At 37.7% G+C, this 18,439-nt stretch overlaps 2 non-coding genes across 2 annotated transcripts; both read left to right on the plus strand.

Moving 5' to 3' along the window:
• Positions 1-418: 418 nt before the first annotated feature.
• On the plus strand, positions 419-526 carry LOC130958421 (small nucleolar RNA R71). Its single transcript, XR_009077544.1, has one exon. It is a non-coding gene; the product is annotated as a small nucleolar RNA R71 (small nucleolar RNA).
• An 11,038-nt stretch (positions 527-11,564) lies between these two features.
• Positions 11,565-11,668, plus strand: LOC130959449 (small nucleolar RNA R71). The gene has a single exon (XR_009078527.1). It is a non-coding gene; the product is annotated as a small nucleolar RNA R71 (small nucleolar RNA).
• The last annotated feature ends 6,771 nt before the right edge of the window (positions 11,669-18,439 follow it).

Here is an 18,439-nt window from a genome sequence, read left to right on the forward strand (position 1 = left end):
ATTTCTCCATGAGGGATTATAGGTGTTTCCATAGGCTTCACCCATGTAATTCACCTCTGCCATTGCAAGATTCTCATGATCATAAAGAAGAAGCTTCTTTAGTACTGTTGGATGCATTTTGCAATCCATTCAGACTCTGAGAAATCATGTTGACTTGCTGAGTCAACATTTTGTTTTGATCCAATATGGCATTCAGAGCATCAATTTTAAGAACTCCCTTCTTCTGAGGTGTCCCATTACTCACAAGATTCCTTTCAGAAGTGTACATGAACTGGTTATTTGCAACCATGTCAATGAGTTTCTGAGCTTATGCAGGCATTTTCTTTAGGTGAATGGATCCACCTGCAGAATAGTCCAATGACATCTTAGATAATTCAGACAGACCATCATAGAATATATCCAGGATGGTCCATTCTGAAAGCATGTCAGAAGAACACTTTTTGGTCAGTTGCTTGCATCTCTCCCAAGCTTCATAGAAGGATTCACCTTCTTTCTGTCTAAAGGTTTGAACATCCACTCTAAGCTTACTCAGCTTTTGAGGAGGAAAGAACTTGGCTAAGAAAGCCGTGACCAGCTTATCCCAAGAGTTCAGGCTATCTTTAGGTTGAGAGTCCAACCATACTCTAGCTCTGTCTCTTACAGCAAAAGGGAAAAGCATAAGCCTGTAGACCTTGGGATCAACCCCATTGGTCTTAACAGTATCATAGATCTACAAGAATTTAGTTAAGAACTGAAAAGGATCTTCTGATGGAAGTCCATGAAACTTGCAATTCTGTTGCATTAAAGAAATTAATTGAGGCTTTAACTCAAAATTGTTCACTCCAATGGCAGGGATTGAGATGCTTCTTCCATGTAAGTTGGAATTTGGTGCAGTAAAGTCACCAAGCATCTTCCTTGCATTGTTGTTGGGTTCGGCCATGTCTCTTTCTTTTTCGAGATTCTCTGTAAGGTTTTCTCTGGATTGTTGTGCTTTAGCTTCTCTTAGCTTCTTCTTCAGAGTCCTTTCAGGTTCAGGATCTGCTTCAACAAGAATGTCCTTGTCCTTGCTCCTGCTCATATGAAAAAGAAGAGAATAGAAAAGAAGAGGAATCCACTATATCACAATATAGAGATTCCTTTATGTGAGTATAAGAAGGAAAAGAATAGAAGAAGGAGGAGAAAAATTCGAACACAGAGGAGAAACGAGGGTTCAAATTTTTAGATGAAGAGAAGTGTTAATAATTAAATAAATAAATAGAAGAAGATGAGAGGGAGAGAATTTCGAAAATTGTTTTTGAAAAATGGTTAGTGATTTTCGAAAATTAAGAGAAGAAAAATTAAAATTAAAATTTGAAACAATTAGTTAAAAAGATTTTTGAAAAAGAGGAAGGTGATTTTCGAAAATTATAGAGAGAATTAGTTAGGTGGTTTTGAAAAAGATAAGGAATAGTAAAACAAACAAGGAAATCAATTAGTTAGTTGAAAATGATTTGAAAATCAATTTTGAAAAGATAAGAAGTTAGAAAAGATTTTGAAATCAAATTAAAAGAGATATGGTTGAAAAGATATGATTGAAAAAATATGATTAAAAAGATATGATTGAAAAGATATGATTGAAAAGATATTTTTAAAATTGATAACTTGACTAACAAGAAACTAAAAGATATGATTCTAGAAATTAAAGATTGAACCTTTCTTAACAAGAAAGTAACAAACTTCAAATTTTTTAATCAATCACATTAATTGTTAGTAAAGTTTTTTTTTGAAAATCATGAAATAAAGATAAGAAAAAGATTTTGAAAATCAATTTTTAAAATTTTTCGAAAATAATAATAAAAAAATGAAAAAGATTTGATTTTTGAAAAAGATTTGAAAAGATAAGATTTTTAAAATTGAAATCTTGACTTGACTAACAAGAAACAACTTATTTTAAAAAAATTTTACTAAGTCAACCCAAAGACTTCAAAAATTATGAGTAAAATAAGGAAAAGATATTTTTTATTTTTTTTTTAATTTTAATGAGAAAAGAGAAAAACACAAATATGACACAAAACATGAAAATTTTGGATCAAAACCAATGATGCATGCAAGAACACTATGAATGTCAAGATGAACACCAAGAACACTTTGAAGATCATGATGAACATCAAGAACTTATTTTTGAAAAATTTTTAAGAAAAGAAAAACATGCAAGACACCAAACTTAGAAATTTTTCATGTTTAGACACTAACAAACTAAAAATGTATATGAAAAACAATGTAAGACACAAAACAAGAAAATATGAAGATTAAACAAGAAGACTTATCAAGAACAACTTGAAGATCATGGAGAATGCAATGCATGGATTTTTCGAAAAATGCATAAATTTTAAAAACATGCAATTGACACCAAACTTAAAAATTGACATTAGACTCAAACAAGAAACACAATTTTTTTTATTTTTTTTGTTTTTATTATTTTAAAAAATTTTTTTTGGATTTTTCGAAATAATTTTGGAAAAATGAAAAAGAAGAAAAATTTTTGAAAGATTTTTGAAAACTTTTTGAAAATAAAATAATGGTTAAAACAAGAAGAAAATTACCTAATCTGAGCAACAAGATGAACCGTCAGTTGTCCAAACTCGAACAATCCCCGGCAACGGCGCCAAAATCTTGGTGCATGAAATTATGATCTCAATGGCGCCAACAACTTGGTACGCACAATTGTAATATCACTCTTTTTCACAACTTCGCACAACTAACCGACAAGTGCACTGGGTCATCCAAGTAATAAACCTTACGTGAGTAAGGGTCGATCCCACGGAGATTGTCGGCTTGAAGCAAGCTATGGTCACCTTGTAAATCTCAGTCAGGCGGATTCAAATGGGTTATGGAGTTTAATAATTAAAAGATAAATAAACAGAAAATAAAGATATAGATACTTATGTAAATCATTGGTGAAAATTTCAGATAAGTGTATGGAGATGCTTTATCCCTCTTGAATCTCTACCTTCCCACTGCCTTCATCCAATCCTTCATACTCCTTTCTATGGCAAGCTATATGTAGGGCGTCACCGTTGTCAATGGCTACTTCCTATCCTCTCAGTGAAAAAGGTCCTCTACGGTTTTCCGCATGACTAATCAGCTGTTGGTTCTCGATCATGTAGGAATAGGATTTACTATCCTTTTGCGTCTGTCACCATGCCCTACAGTCGCGAGTTTGAAGCTCGTCACAGTCATCCCATCCCAAATCCTACTCAGAATACCACAGACAAGGTTTAGACTTTCCGGATCTCAAGAATGCTGCCAATGGATTCTAGCTTATACCACGAAGACTCTGATCTCAAGGAATTGAAGGCTCTATTGTCAGGAGAGGCAATAAAATGCATGGACCAGGAATCTAAGAGATACACACTCTAGCTTTCGCAGGTAGAACGGAAGTGTTTGTCAGGCACGCGTTCATAAGTGAGAATGGTGATGAGTGTCACGAATCATCACATTCATCAAGTTGAAGTGCGAATGAATATCTTAGAATAAGAATAAGCATGAATTGAATAGAAAACAGTAGTAATTGCATTAATACTCGAAGAATAACAGAGCTCCACACCCTTAATCTATGGTGTGTAGAAACTCCACCGTTGAAAATACATAAGTGATGATGGTCCAGGCATGGCCATGAGGCCAGCCCCCAATGGCATATGAAATCAAAAATAGGGAAAAGGGCCTAGGTCTAAGGACTAGACATCCAAAGATGTGAGTAGAAAAATAGTAAAAAGTTCTATTTATACTAAACTAGTTACTAGGGTTACAGAATTAAGTAAATGATACAGAAATCCACTTCCGGGCCCACTTGGTGTGTGCTTGGGCTGAGCATTGAAGCTTTCACGTGTAGAGGTCTTCCTTGGAGTTGAACGCCAATTTGTAACTTGTTTCTGGCGTTTAACTATGCTTTGCAACTTGTTTCTGGCGTTTAACGCCAGAATAGGGCAGTAAGCTGGCATTAAATGCCAGATTGTCTAAACTCAGGCAAAGTATGGACTATTATATATTGCTGGAAAGCCCTGTATGTCTAATTTCCAACGCAATTGAAAGAGCACTATTTGGACTTTTGTAGCTCCAAAAATTCAATTTCGAGTGAAGAGAGGTCAGAATCCAACAGCATCAGCAGTCCTTCTTCAGGCTCTGAATCAGATTTTTGCTCAGGTCCCTCAATTTCAGCCAGAAAATACTTGAAATCACAGAAAAACACACAAACTCATAGTAAAGTCCAGAAATGTGAATTTTGCTTAAAAACGAATAAAAATATATTAAAAACTAACTAAATCATATTAAAAACTATATAAAAATAATGCCAAAAAGCGTATAAATTATCCGCTCATCACCAGGCGGGTGTTTAAAAGCTCAACCTGGAGCGAGTGGAATCATCACAACTGCCGCTACTACCCAGACATCACAATCTCTGACCTGGAGCAAGTGGGATGAACCACAACCCTTGCTACTGCCCAGGATCTCAAAACATACATTCATTTAGTTTAAAATCAATCATCATTGTTATCAAATCTCAAACATTAACCTGGAGCAAGCTGGATGAACCACCACCCTTACTACTACCTAGGTATCACAAATACACATTTATTCATAATCACCCTTCATTATTATCAATTCTCGGATAATGACCCAGAGCAAGCAGGATGAACCACGGCCCTTGCTACTACCCAGGCATCACAGATACACATTTATTCAGAACTCCATAATTAAACTCATTTATCATAATCCTCCTTCCCCATCTCATACCCAGAGCAAGTGGACAACGCCACTGCCTACTATCCGGGGTCTCATGTCACATTCAACACTTTCCATCATTCTTCATTTACCGCATTCATTAATCATATATGCATCTCAGGCATACTCGCCACATGTTCAAGCTTCCTCAATCAATCATAATCATCTAGTTATTAATCATATACATGTACAAACTCAACCATATTTCAATGCTTGTCACAGCCATCTGGCTCATAACATACACAGCACTCTCACCACTGGTACACGAAATCGTGAGTTCACACTTTTCTCACACCTTCGCGCAGCTGACCAGCAAGTGCACTGGGTCATCCAAGTAATACCTTACGTGAGTAAGGGTCGATCTCACATAGATTGTCGATCCCACGGAGATTGTTGGCTTGAAGCAAGCTATGGTCATCTTGTAAATCTCAGTCAGGCAGATTCAAATGGTTATGAGGTTTTGATGATTAAAAAAGAAATAAAACATAAAATAGGATAGAGATACTTATGCAATTCATTAGTGAAAATTTCAGATAAGCGTATGGAGATGCTTTGTTCCTTCTGAGCCTCTGCTTTCCTATAGTCCTCATCCAATCATGCGTACTCCCTTCCATGGAAAGCTATATGTTGGTGGATCACCGTTGTCAATGGCTACCATCCGTCCTCTTAGTGAAAATATATCCGCTACGGTTTTCCGCATGGCTAATCAACTGTCGGTTCTCGATCGTGTCGGAATAAGATCCATTGATCCTTTTGCACACTGTCACTGCTCCCAACCGTCACGAGTTTGAAGCTCATCACAGTCATCCCATCCCAGATCCTACTCGGAATACCATAGACAAGGTTTAGACTTTCCGGATCTCAAGAATGCTGCCAATTGATTCTAGCTTATACTACGAAGACTTTGATCTCACGCAATGGAAGGCTCTATTGTCAGGAGAGGCAACCATGCGTCGTGAACCTAGAGGCCAAGAGATACACACTCAAGTTCTTACAGATAGAACGGAGGTGGTTGTCAGGCACGCGTTTATAAGGGAGGATGATGATGAGTGTCACGGATCATCACATCCATCAAGTTGAAGTACGAGTGAATATATTAGAACAAGAATAAGCGTGAATTGAATAGAAAAATAATAGTACTTTGCATTAATTCATGAGGAACAGCAGAGCTCTACACCTTAATATATGAGGTATAGAAACTCCACCATTGAAAATACATAAGTGATGAAGGTCCAGGCATGGCCGAATGGCCAGCCCCCAAAACGTGATCAAGAGATCAAAAGTGATCCTAAAATAGTCTCAAAATGATCTAAAGATATGAATACAATAGTAAAAAGTGCTATTTATACTAAACTAGTAAACTAGGTTTACAGAAAATGAGTAACTAAGTGTAGATAATGCAGAAATCCACTTCCGGGGCCCACTTGGTGTGTGTTTCGGCTGAGCATTGAAGATTTCACGTGCATAGGCTCTTCTTGGAGTTAAAATGCCAGTTTTGGTGCCAGTTTGGGTGTTTAACTCCAGCTTTGGTGCCAGTTCTGGCGTTTTACGCCAGAAAAGAGTCTCTGGTGGGCGTTTGGACGCCAGTTTGGGCCATAAAATATCGGGCAAAGTATGGACTATTATACATTTCGGGAAAGCCCAAGATGTATACTTTCCAAGGCAATTGAGAGCGCGCCAATAGGGCTTCTGTAGCTCTAGAAAATCCACTTCGAGTGCAGGGAGGTCAGAATCCAACAGCATCTTCAGTCCTTTTTCAGCCTCTGAATCAGATTTTTGCTCAGGTCCCTCAATTTTAGCCAAAAAATACCTGAAATCACAGAAACACACAAACTCATAGTAAAGTCCAGAAATATGATTTTTGCATAAAAACTAATAAAAATATACTAAAAAGTAAGTAAAACATATTAAAAACTATGTAAAAACAATGCCAAAAAGCGTATAAATTATCCGCTCATCACAACACCAAACTTAAATTGTTGCTTGTCCCCAAGCAACTGAAAACAAAATAGGATAAAAAGAAGAGAATATACAATTAATCTCAAAATATCAATGAAACTTAGTCCCAATTAGATGAGCCCGGCTAGTAGCTTTTTGCCTCTGAACAGTTTTGGCATCTCACTTTATCCTTTGAAATTCAGAATGATTGGCATCTATAGGAACTCAGAATTAAGATAGTGTTATTGACTCTCCTAGTTTAGTATGTTGATTCTTGAACACAGCTACTTTATGAGTCTTGGCCGTGGCCCTAAGCATTTTGTTTTCCAGTATTACCACCAGATACATAAATGCCACAGACACATAACTGGGTGAACCCTTTCAGATTGTGACTCAACTTTGCTAAAGTCCCCAGTTAGAGGTTTCTAGAGTTCTTGAGCACACTCTTTTTGCTTTGAATCACGACTTTAACCACTCAGTTTTAAGCTTTTCACTTGGACCTTCATGCCACAAGCACATGGTTAGGGACAGCTTGATTTAGCCGCTTAGGCCAGGATTTTGTTCCTTTGGGCCCTCCTATCCATTAATGCTCAAAGCCTTGGATCCTTTTTACCCTTGCCTTTTGGTTTTAAGTGCTATTGGCTTTTTTCTGCTTGCTTTTTCTCTTTTTTTTTTCTTTTTTTCTTTTAATTTTTGCCACTTTTTTTTTTCGCAAGCTTTGTTATTCACTGTTTTTTCTTGCATCAAGAATCAATTTTATGATTTTTCAGATCATCAATAACATTTCTCTTTTTTTTTTCATCATTCTTTCAAGAGCCAACAAATTTAACATTCATAAACTTCACTATAAAAATATGCACTGTTCAAGCATTCATTCAGAAAACAAAAAGTATTGCCACCACATCAAAATAATTAAACTAATTTCAAGATAAAATTTGAAATTCATGTACTTCTTGTTCTTTTGTAATTAGGAACATTTTTTATTTAAGAAAGGTGAATGATTCATGGAATTATTCATAGCTTTAAGATATAAACACTAGACACTAATGATCATGTAATAAAGACACAAACATAGACAAACATAAAGCATAAAAAATTGAAAAATAGAAAAATAAATAACAGGGAAATTAAAGAACGGGTCCACCTTAGTGATGGCAGCTAGTTCTCCTTCTTGAAGATCCTATGGAGTGCTTGAGCTCCTCAATGTCTCTTCCTTGCCTTTGTTGTTCTTCCCTCATGGCTCTTTGGCCTTCTCTAATTTCATGGAGGATGATGGAAGGCTCTTGGTGCTCCATCCTTAGTTGCTCCATATTGGAACTCAAATCTCCTAGAGAAGTGTTGAGTTGTTCCCAATAGTTGTGTGGAGGAAAATGCATCCCTTGAGGTATCTCAGGGATTTCTTGATGAGGGACTTCCTCATGCATTTGTTGAGGTCCATGAGTGGGCTCTCTTGTTTGCTCTATCCTCCTTTTAGTGATGGGCTTGTCCTCTTCAATGAGGATGTCTTCCTCTATGACAATTCCAGCTAAATTGCATAGGTGACAAATGAGATGAGGAAAGGCTAACCTCGCCAAAGTGGAGGGCTTGTCAGCCACTTTGTACAGTTCTAGAGGTATGATCACATGAACTTCCACTTCCTCTCCAATCATGATGTTATGGATCATGATAGCCCGATCCACAGTTACTTCGGATCGGTTGCTAGTAGGAATGATAGAGCGTTGGATGAACTCCAACTATCCTCTAGCCATAAGCTTAAGGTCAAGCCTTCTTAGTTGAACCAGCTTGCCTTTAGAGTCTCTCTTCCATTGGGCTCCTTCCATACAGATGCCCATGAGGACTTGGTCCAACCTTTGATCAAAGTTGACCCTTCTTGTGAAAGGATGAAGATCTCCTTGCATCATTGGAAAGTTGAATGCCAACCTCACATTTTTCGGACTGAAATCTTAGTATTTCCCCCGAACCATTGTGAGCCAATTCTTTGGGTTCGGGTTCATACTTTGATCATGGTTCTTGGTGATCTATGCATTAGCATAGAACTCTTGAACCATTAAGATTTCGACTTGTTGAATGGGATTGGTGAGAGCTTTCCATCCTCTTCTCCTAATCTCATGTCGGATCTCCAGATATTTGCTCCTTTTGTGCTTGAAGGGGACCTCGGAGATCACCTTCTTCTTGGCCACAACTTCATAGAAGTGGTCTTGATGGACCTTTGAGATGAACCTTTCCATATTCAATGACTAGGAGGTGGAAGCAATTGCCTTCCCTTTCCTCTTTCTTGAGGTTTCTCCGGCCTTAGGTGCCATTAATGGTTATGGAAAAACAAAAAAACAAGGCTTTTTCCACACCAAACTTAAAAGGTTTGCTCGTCCTCGAGCAGAAGAAAAAAAAAGAGGAGAAGAAAAAGAAATAGAGGAGATAGAAGTGTGTGAAGGGTTCGGCCAAGTTGGGTTTTAGTGGGTTAAGATGTGTGAAATTGAAGGTGGTAAGGAGGGCTATATATAGGGAAAGAGAGGGGTGGGTGGCCAAATTGAAGTGGGTGAGTTTGGGAGGGAAGTGTTTTAAATTTGAATGGTGAGGTAGGTGGGGTTTGATGGTGGGATTTTTGGGAAAGAGTGGATGGATTTGATAGGTGAATAGTGGTTTGGGAAGAGTGTTATGGAAAGCTGTGAAGGGGAGAGAGAGTGAATTGAGGTAGGTGGGAATCCTGTGGGGTCCCCAGATCCTGAGGTGTCAAGGATTTTGCATCCCTACACCTTGCTGGCGTTAAACGACCCTCTGTGTGCCTTTCTGGCATTTTAATGCCGGGCAGATGCCCTTTTCTGGTGTTTAAACGCCAGTCTACCTACCAATTCTGGCATTTAAACGCCCAAAATGGTGCCAGGATGGGCATTTAAACGCCCATTTTTCTACCTTTACTGGTGTTTAAACGCCAGTTTGCCTGCCAGTTCTGGCATTTAACGCCCAGAATGGTGCCAGGCTGGGCGTTAAACGCCCATTTTGGTATCCTTACTGGCGTTTAAACACTTAAACGCCAGTAAGCTCTTCCTCTAGGGTATGCTATTTTTGATGCTGTTTTTTATTTTGCTTTAATTTTTGCAGTTATTTTTGTGACTCTACATGATCATCATCCTAAAGAAAACATAAAATACCAATGGAAAATAAAATGAAAGAGTAAATAATATAGATAAATAAAATTGGATTGCCTCCCAGTAAGCACTTCTTTAATGTTAATAGCTTGACAGGAAGCTCTTACAGAGCTTCACAGGTGCTCAGAGCATGATTGTAGCCTCCTAACACCAAACTTAGAGTTTGAATGTGGCGGCTTTGCTTGACTCTTCATGGAGATAATTGAATAAAGCTTTTCATGCTTCTTCCCCATGTTTACAGAAGAAGATCCTTGTGCCTTAAACACAAGGTAGTCCACATTCACCTGAAGGACTAGCTCTCCTCTGTCTACATCAATCACAGCCTTTGCTGTGGCTAGGAAGGGTCTTCCAAGTATGATGGATTCATCCTCATCCTTCCCAGTGTCTAGGATTATGAAATCAGCAGGGATGTAAAGGTCTTCAACCTTTACCAAGACATCCTCTACAAGTTCATAAACCTGTTTTTTTGATTTGTCTGCCATCTCTAATGAGATTTTTGCAGCTTGTACCTCAAAGATCCCTAGTTTCTCCATTACAGAGAGTGGCATGAGGTTGATGCTTGATCCTAGGTCACACAGAGCCTTTTCAAAGGTCATGGTGCCTATGGTGTAAGGTATCAAGAACCTTCCGGGATTCTCTTTCTTTTAAGGTAACTTCAGCTGAACCAATGCACTTAGTTCATTGATGAGCAATGGAGGTTCATCCTCCCTAGTCTCATTACCAAATAATTTGGCATTCAGCTTCATGATTGCTCCTAAATATTGAGCAATTTGCTCTTCATTAACATTTTCGTCCTCTTTAGAGGAAGAATATTCGTCAGAGCTCATGAATGGTAATAGTAAGTTCAGTGGAATTTCTATGGTCTCTAGATGAGTCTCAGATTCCTGTGGTTCCTCAATAAGGGACTCCTTGTAGTCCAGTGGACGTCCCATGAGGTCTTCCTTACTGTGAATCACGTCCTCCTCCTTTTCTATAGGCTCGGCCATTTTGGTTGAATTAATGGCCTTGCACTCTCTTTTTGGATTCTCTTCTGTATTTCTTGGGAGAGTACTAAGAGGAGTTTCAGTAATTCCTTTACTCAGCTGACCCACTTGTGCCTCCAAATTTCTTATGGAGGACCGTGCCTCAATCATGAAACTGAGGGTGGTCTTAGATAGATCAGAGACTATGTTTGCTAAGTTAGAGAGGCTCTGCTCAGAATTCTCTATCTGTTGCTGAGAAGATGATGGGAAAGGCTTGCTATTGCCAAACCTGTTTCTCCCACTATTATTGTTATTGAAGCCTTGTTGAGGCTTCTGTTGATCCTTCCATGAGAAATTTGGGTGATTCTTCCATGAAGGATTATAGGTGTTTCCATAGGATTCTCCCATGTAATTCACCTCTACCATTGCAGGATTCTCAGGGTCATAAGCTTCTCCTTTAGATCAGGCGTCTTTAGCTTGCAATCCAGTCAGACTTTGAGAAATCATATTGACTTGCTGAGTCAATATTTTGTTCTGAGCCAATATGGCATTCAGAGTGTCAATCTCAAGAACTCCTTTATTCTGAGTAACCCCATTATTCATAGGATTTCTCTCAAAAGTATAAATGAACTGGTTATTTGCAACCATTTCAATGAGTTCCTGGGCTTCTGCAGGCATTTTCAAATGAAGAGATCTACCAGCAGAGTGGTCTAATGACATCTTGGACAACTTAGACAAACCATCATAGAATATACATATGATGCTCCATTCTGGAAACATGTCAGAATGACACCTTTTGGTTAATTGCTTGTATCTTTCCCAAGCTTCATAGAGGGATTCACCTTCCTTCTATCTAAAAGTTTGGACATCCACTCTGAGCTTACTCATCTTTTGAGGTGGAAAGAATTTGGTCAAGAAAGCATTGACCAGCTTGTCCCAAGAGTTCAGGCTTTCTCTAGGTTGTGAGTCCAACCATGTCTTAGCTCTGTCTCTCACAGCAAAGGGGAAAAGCATAAGTCATAGACCTCAGGATCAACCCCATTAGTCTTAACAGTATCACAGATCTGTAAGAATTCAGATAAGAAATGATGAGGATCTTCTGATGGAAGTCCATGAAACTTGCAGTTCTGCTACATTAGAGAAATTAATTGAGACTTAAGCTCAAAGTTGTTTGCTCCAATGGCAAGAATTGAGATGCTTCTTCCATAGAAGTTGGAAGTTGGTGCAGCATAGTCACCAAGCATCTTCCTTGCATTGTTGTTATTATTTTCGGCTGCCATGTCTTCTACTTTTTCGAAAATTTCTGTCAGGACCTCTACAGAGAGTTGTGCTTTAGCTTCTCTTAGCTTCTTCTTCAGAGTCCTTTCAGGTTCAGGATCGGCTTCAACAAGAATATCCTTATCCTTGTTCTTGCTCATGTGAAAAAGAAGAGAACAGAAAAGAAGAGGAATCCTCTATGTCATAGTATAGAGATTCCTTTATGTAAGTAGAAGAAGAGAAGAAGAGAAGAATGAGGTAGAGAGAAAATAAAGAGAATTCGAACACAGAGAAGGAGAGAGGGTTCGAATTTTAAGAAGGAGAGAAGTGTTAGTAAATAAATAAATAAATAGAAAGAGATGAGAGAGAAGAGAAATTCAAAATTATTAGAAGAAATAAAATTAGAGTTTAAAACAATTAGTTAATTAAAAAGGTTTTTGAAAAAGTTGTTAGTGGCTTTCGAAAATTAGAGAGAGAAAAGTAGTTAATTGAAAAAGATTTGAAAACAAATTTTGAAAAGGTAAGAAGTTAAAAAAATTTTGAAATTAAGTTTTGAAAAAGATATGATTGAAAAAGAAATTTAAAAAGATTTTGTTTTGAAAATTGAAGTTGATGACTTGACTAACAAGAAACTAAAAGATATGATTCTAGAATTTAAAGATTGAACCTTTCTTAACAAGAAAGTAACAAACTTGAAATTTTTTTTAATCAAATCCTTAATTGTTAGCAAGGTTTTCGAAAATATGAAATAAAAATAAGAAAAAGATTTTAAAATCAATTTTTAAAATTTTTCTAGAATATTAAGAAGAAAAATGGAAAAGATTTGATTTTTTTGAAAAATATTTGAAAAGATAGAATTTTTAAATTGAAATTTTGACTTGACTTAACAAGAAACAACTAAATTTTAAAAACCTTTGACTAAGTCAACCCAAAAATTTTTAAATTTATGAGTAAAATAATGAAAAGATATTTTTTGATTTTTTGAATTTTAATGAGGAAAGAGAAAAAAACAAAAAAAAATTGACTCAAAACATAAAAATTTTGAATCAAAACCAATGATGCATGCAAGAACACTTTAAATGTCAAGATGAACACCAAGAACACTTTGAAGATTATGATGAACATCAAGAACACATTTTTGAAAAAAATTTTAAGAAAAGAAACACATGCAAGACACCAAACTTAAAAATTTTTAAACTTTTTACTCTAAAAATTCGAAAATGCATATGAAAAACAAGAAAAGACATAAAACAAGAAAATCACAAGATCAAACAAAGACAATCATCAAGAACAACTTGAAGATCAAGAAGAACATATGCATGAGTTTTCGAAAAATGATAGAAAAAAAAAACATGCAATTGACACCAAATTTAAATTTGACTCTAAACTCAAACAAGAAACACAAAAAATTTTATTTTATTAAATATATTTTTTTAAAACTTTTTGAAATTTAGAAAATAATTTTTGAAAAATTTTTGAAAATAGAACAAGAAGAAAATTACCTAATCTAAGCAACAAGATGAACCGTCAGTTGTCTAAACTCGAACAATCCCAACCGTCACGAGTTTGAAGCTCGTCACAGTCATCCCATCCCAGATCCTACTTGGAATACCACAGACAAGGTTTAGACTTTCTAGATCTCAAGAATGCTGCCAATTGATTCTAGCTTATACCACGAAGACTCTGATCTCACGGAATGGAAGGCTCTGTTGTCAGGAGAGGCAACCATGCGTCGTGAACCAGGAGGCCAAGAGATACACGCTCAAGCTCTTGCAGATAGAACGGAGGTGGTTGTCAGGCACGCGTTCATAAGGGAGGATGATGATGAGTATCACGGATCATCACATCCATCAGGTTGAAGTACGAGTGAATATCTTAGAAAAAGAATAACCGTGAATTGAATAGAAAAACAATAGTACTTTGCATTAATTCATGAGGAATAGCGGAGCTCCACACCTTAATCTATGATGTGTCGAAACTCCACCGTTGAAAATACATAAGTGATGAAGGTCCATGATGCCAGGGCATCTTGGCCAGTTTCACTGACCTTTTCTTTACTGTTTTTAGGGTAGTTTCATGCATTTCCTTAGGAAATAAGCTAGTTTTGGGTAGATATTCACTTACACCTTGATTCAAGCATACATTGTGCATTTTACATGATTTCATGAGGATTTTGCATGAATTTAGTGACAAATTGGATGATGCATTACCCATGACTTGGACTAGAACTTTGATGCACTCTATTGCTTGATTTCAGGACCAAAGGAAGCAAGGAAGAACCACTTAGCAGTCACGTTAATCTAATTAACGTGGCCACTAACGTGGAATGGGAGGTAACTTGCAAAGTTAATGAGAAAAGTGATTGCCAATAACGCTCTCGAAGCCATCATTGCCCACGTTAAGAGTCACGTTAACTAAGTTAACGTGAGCTCTAACGTGAAGAAAGGACTTTGAGCCAACGTTAGTGACACTTAACATTATCACTAACGTTGGCCAATGATCATAAGTGGCCATGTTAGAGTCCACGTTAACTTGGTTAACGTAGCCTCTAACGTTAACAAGGGGAAGGAAGCCAACGTTAGTGACATTCAACATTGTCACTAACATTGGCCTAAGGTGCAATGTACCACGTTAACTTCCACGTTAACTTGGTTAACGTGGGAGCTAACGTGAGAAGCAAGAATGGTCGACAACGTTAGTGACACCCAACATTGTCACTAACGTTGGGAGCAACCACAAAACCCCAAGGAGCCACGTTAACTTCTACGTTAACTTAGTTAACGTGGAAGCTAACGGCGATGAGTGAAAGATGAGCCAACATTAGTGACACTCAACATTGTCACTAACGTTGGAAATGGTTTGCAAGGCCACATTAGAAGCCACGTTAACCTAGTAAACATGGACTCTAACGTGAGATAGGGGCATATTGGAACGTTAGTGACAATGTTGAGTGTCACTAACATTCTCGAAGAATGGCACGCCTACGTTAAAAGAGCCACGTTAACTAAGTTAACGTGGACTCTAACGTAGGAAAAGGGGAGGCTCTCAACGTTATTGGGAAAGTTGAGTCCCAATAACGTATGCGAAGGACAAAGAGGCAACGTTAGTGGCAACGTTTGTGCCACTAACGTTGAGGTTAACGTGGCCTTTACTTGGGTAAGAAACGTTAGTGAAAAAGTTGAATGACACTAATGTTTTCGAACCCATTTTCTCACTGAATGTTAACACCTCTAACGTCCTGAGCTAAAGTCTCTGCCCACTTCACACTTTCTCTCTGCAAGTAAAACCAAGCCCAAATGAAGAAGAGAACTGCTCCAAACTGAAGATCCAAAGGCCTAAGACTTGAAGAATCAACTAGAAGAATAGAAGAGTAGTATATATAGGAGTAGCTTTGAATTATTTAAAAGGGGAGAAAAAGAGAAAAGCACTACTCTCTGTATTTTACTTTCTCTGCTCTTGTAGTTCAGAATGTATTCTCTATCTTTGTTTTCATTTTTTAGAGCTATGAACAACTAAACCCATTTCATTGGGTTAGGGAGCTCTGTTGTAACTTGATGGATCAATACTAATTTTCATTATTCTTCTTCTATCTTTTCTCTTGATTTTACTTGAAAGCTTTCGATCTTCATCCCATTGGGTAGTTATCTTGGAAAAGAAACTATTCAAACTTGGATCTCTTCTGAACCTTGAAAGAGGAATGAAGAGATCAAGCTAGAAATGCTTTCTCATGCTGGACCAAATTGGGTTTGGATGGATATGTGACTATAATCCTCTCAATACTTGATTTGGGAAATGCATGTGGTATAATCAGTGACCATATTTCATTTCTTCTCATGAGCAATTGACCAAGGAATTGGCTATTGATCAAGATTTGAGAGATTGAATTGCAAGAAATTGTAATTCAATCAATTAAGATTGCCAAGGAGATCAATGAGTGCATTGATTGAGGAAGAGATGAAAATGAACTTGATCCAGAGAGTTGCAATATCTCCTATGCCCAATGAACTCCCCAATTCTGATCTCATCCATTCTCTTTAATTTCTGCGTTTATTTTTATGAGCAAACACCCCATTCCCATTTACAATTCTGCAATTTAATTTCAGTCATTTACTTCCAGCTCTTTAATTTTAGCATTTACTTTTCCGTCATTTACATTCCCGCCATTTTATTTTCTACAACTCTCAACCCAAATTCTGAATTCGCTCAACTAGAACAATCTTCTAATTAAAGTTGCATGATCAATCAATCCCTGTGGGATTCGACCTCACTCTATTGTGAGTTTTTACTTGACGACAAATTCGGTACACTTGCCGAAGGAAATTTGTTGAGAGACAATTTCCACCTGCATCAAGTTTATGGCGGCGTTGCCGGGGATTGATTGTGCATCAACAATGATTAGATTGGAAGAGTACTAGATTGAGCATTTTTATTTTGATTTAATTTTCTGTTTGAGTAATTTACTTTCTGTCTTAGTTAACTTCTTCCCTTCCCCCTCTACTTTTTCGTTTCTTTGTTATTTACAATTCAATTTGCTAACCCACTAACTGTTTGATACATTGCATCACTCACAACTAAAACTAATTCTGACCACAATACTATCTGCACATATATTTACTTGTTGTACTTGTTGGTTGTATGACAGGGAGAAGAAGCGGGGCTTCAACTTCCTTCGATTTTGAACTAGAGAGGACCCTCCGTAGATTAAGGAGGGAAGCAAGAGGGAAACGTACAATCGGTACTGAAGAGGAGGAGGAACACTTTGAACTAAACCTGGAAGGCAATATAGAAAACCAACATGAAGAAGAGGCTAATAACCATGGGGGAGGAGGTAGAGCAAATCATGTTGGGGAGGATAGAAGAGTGTTAAGCTCTTATATCAATCCCAACCCAGGCAACTGTGGGAGTAGCATTCAAAAGCCCACCATACATGCCAACAATTTCGAGCTAAAACCTCAGCTCATCACTCTTGTGCAGAATAATTGCTCATTTGGAGGAAGTGCTCAAGAAGATCCGAATCAACACTTGACCACCTTCTTGAGGATTTATGACACAGTGAAGTCCAATGGAGTCCACCAGGATGTTTATAGGCTGCTCTTGTTCCCTTTCTCACTCAGGGACAAAGCATTCAAATGGCTCGAATCCTTCCCAAAATAAAGCCTGACAAATTGGGAGGAGGTAGTGAATAAGTTTTTGGCAAGGTTTTACCCCCCGCAAAGGATCAATAGGCTGAGAACTGAAGTACAGACGTTCAGACAGCAAGATGGGGAGACACTTTATGAAGCTTGGGAAAGGTTCAAAGACCTAATAAGAAGGTGTCCACCAAATATGTTTAATGAATGGGTGCAGTTGCATATCTTCTATGAAGGCTTGTCATATGAATCAAAGAAGGCAGTAGATCATTCCTCTGGAGGATCCTTGAACAAGAAGAAGACCATTGAAGAAGCCATAGATGTCATTGAAACTGTAGCTGAGAATGACTACTTCTATGCTTCCGAAAGAGGGAACACTAAGGGAGTGATGGAGCTAAACAATGTAGATGCTCTGCTAGCTCAGAACAAGCTCATTACCAAGCAGTTAGCTGACCTCACCAAGAAGATGGAGAGGAACCAAGTGGCAGCAATCACCACCTCATCAACAACCCAAGAAGAAGTTGAAGAAGAGGACCTTGAGCAAGCCAACTACATTGGGAATTCACTTAGACAGAACCATGATCCATACTCCAAGACATACAACTCTGGATGGAGGAACCACCCAAACTTTGGGTGGGGGAATCAGCAAGATCAAAGGCAAGACCAGAGACGTTACAACTCCAACAACAATGCAGCTCATCAATAATTCACACAGAGGACATATCAACACCCCCACAACAACACCTCTCATCCTTCCACCTCTAATCCCAATCTACCATCAATTGATGACCGACTCTCTAAGCTTGAAACCTTACTTGAAGGAGTATGCAAGGACATCAGAAACAATAAAGTATTTCGAGAGGAAGTGCAGTCAAATATGTAGAATCAAAATGCTGCCATCAAGAAACTGGAGACACAAATTGGTTATCTATTCAAGTAGCTTTCTAACCACAACTTCTGCAATAATAACAATTCAAGCAAAGAGGAGGAGTGTCAAGCTATAACACTTAGGAGTGGGAAGGAACTTAAGGAACTCTCCCAAAAACCACAAGAAGAAGGCTCAAATAAAAAGGGAGAAGAGCAAGATGGAGTTCAAACTCCCACTTCAAGTCCACAAAAAGAAAAAGGGATGCCAAAACTGAACATCTCAAGAGCTCCATATCCTCAGTAGTTGAAGAAAAAAGAAGATGATAACCAGTTCGTGAGATTCTTAGAAATCTTTAAGAAACTACAAATCAACATACCCTTTGCTGAAGCAATAGAACAA

This window comes from Arachis stenosperma, chromosome 10, assembly GCF_014773155.1.
Source record: "Arachis stenosperma cultivar V10309 chromosome 10, arast.V10309.gnm1.PFL2, whole genome shotgun sequence".
NCBI lineage: Eukaryota > Viridiplantae > Streptophyta > Magnoliopsida > Fabales > Fabaceae > Arachis > Arachis stenosperma.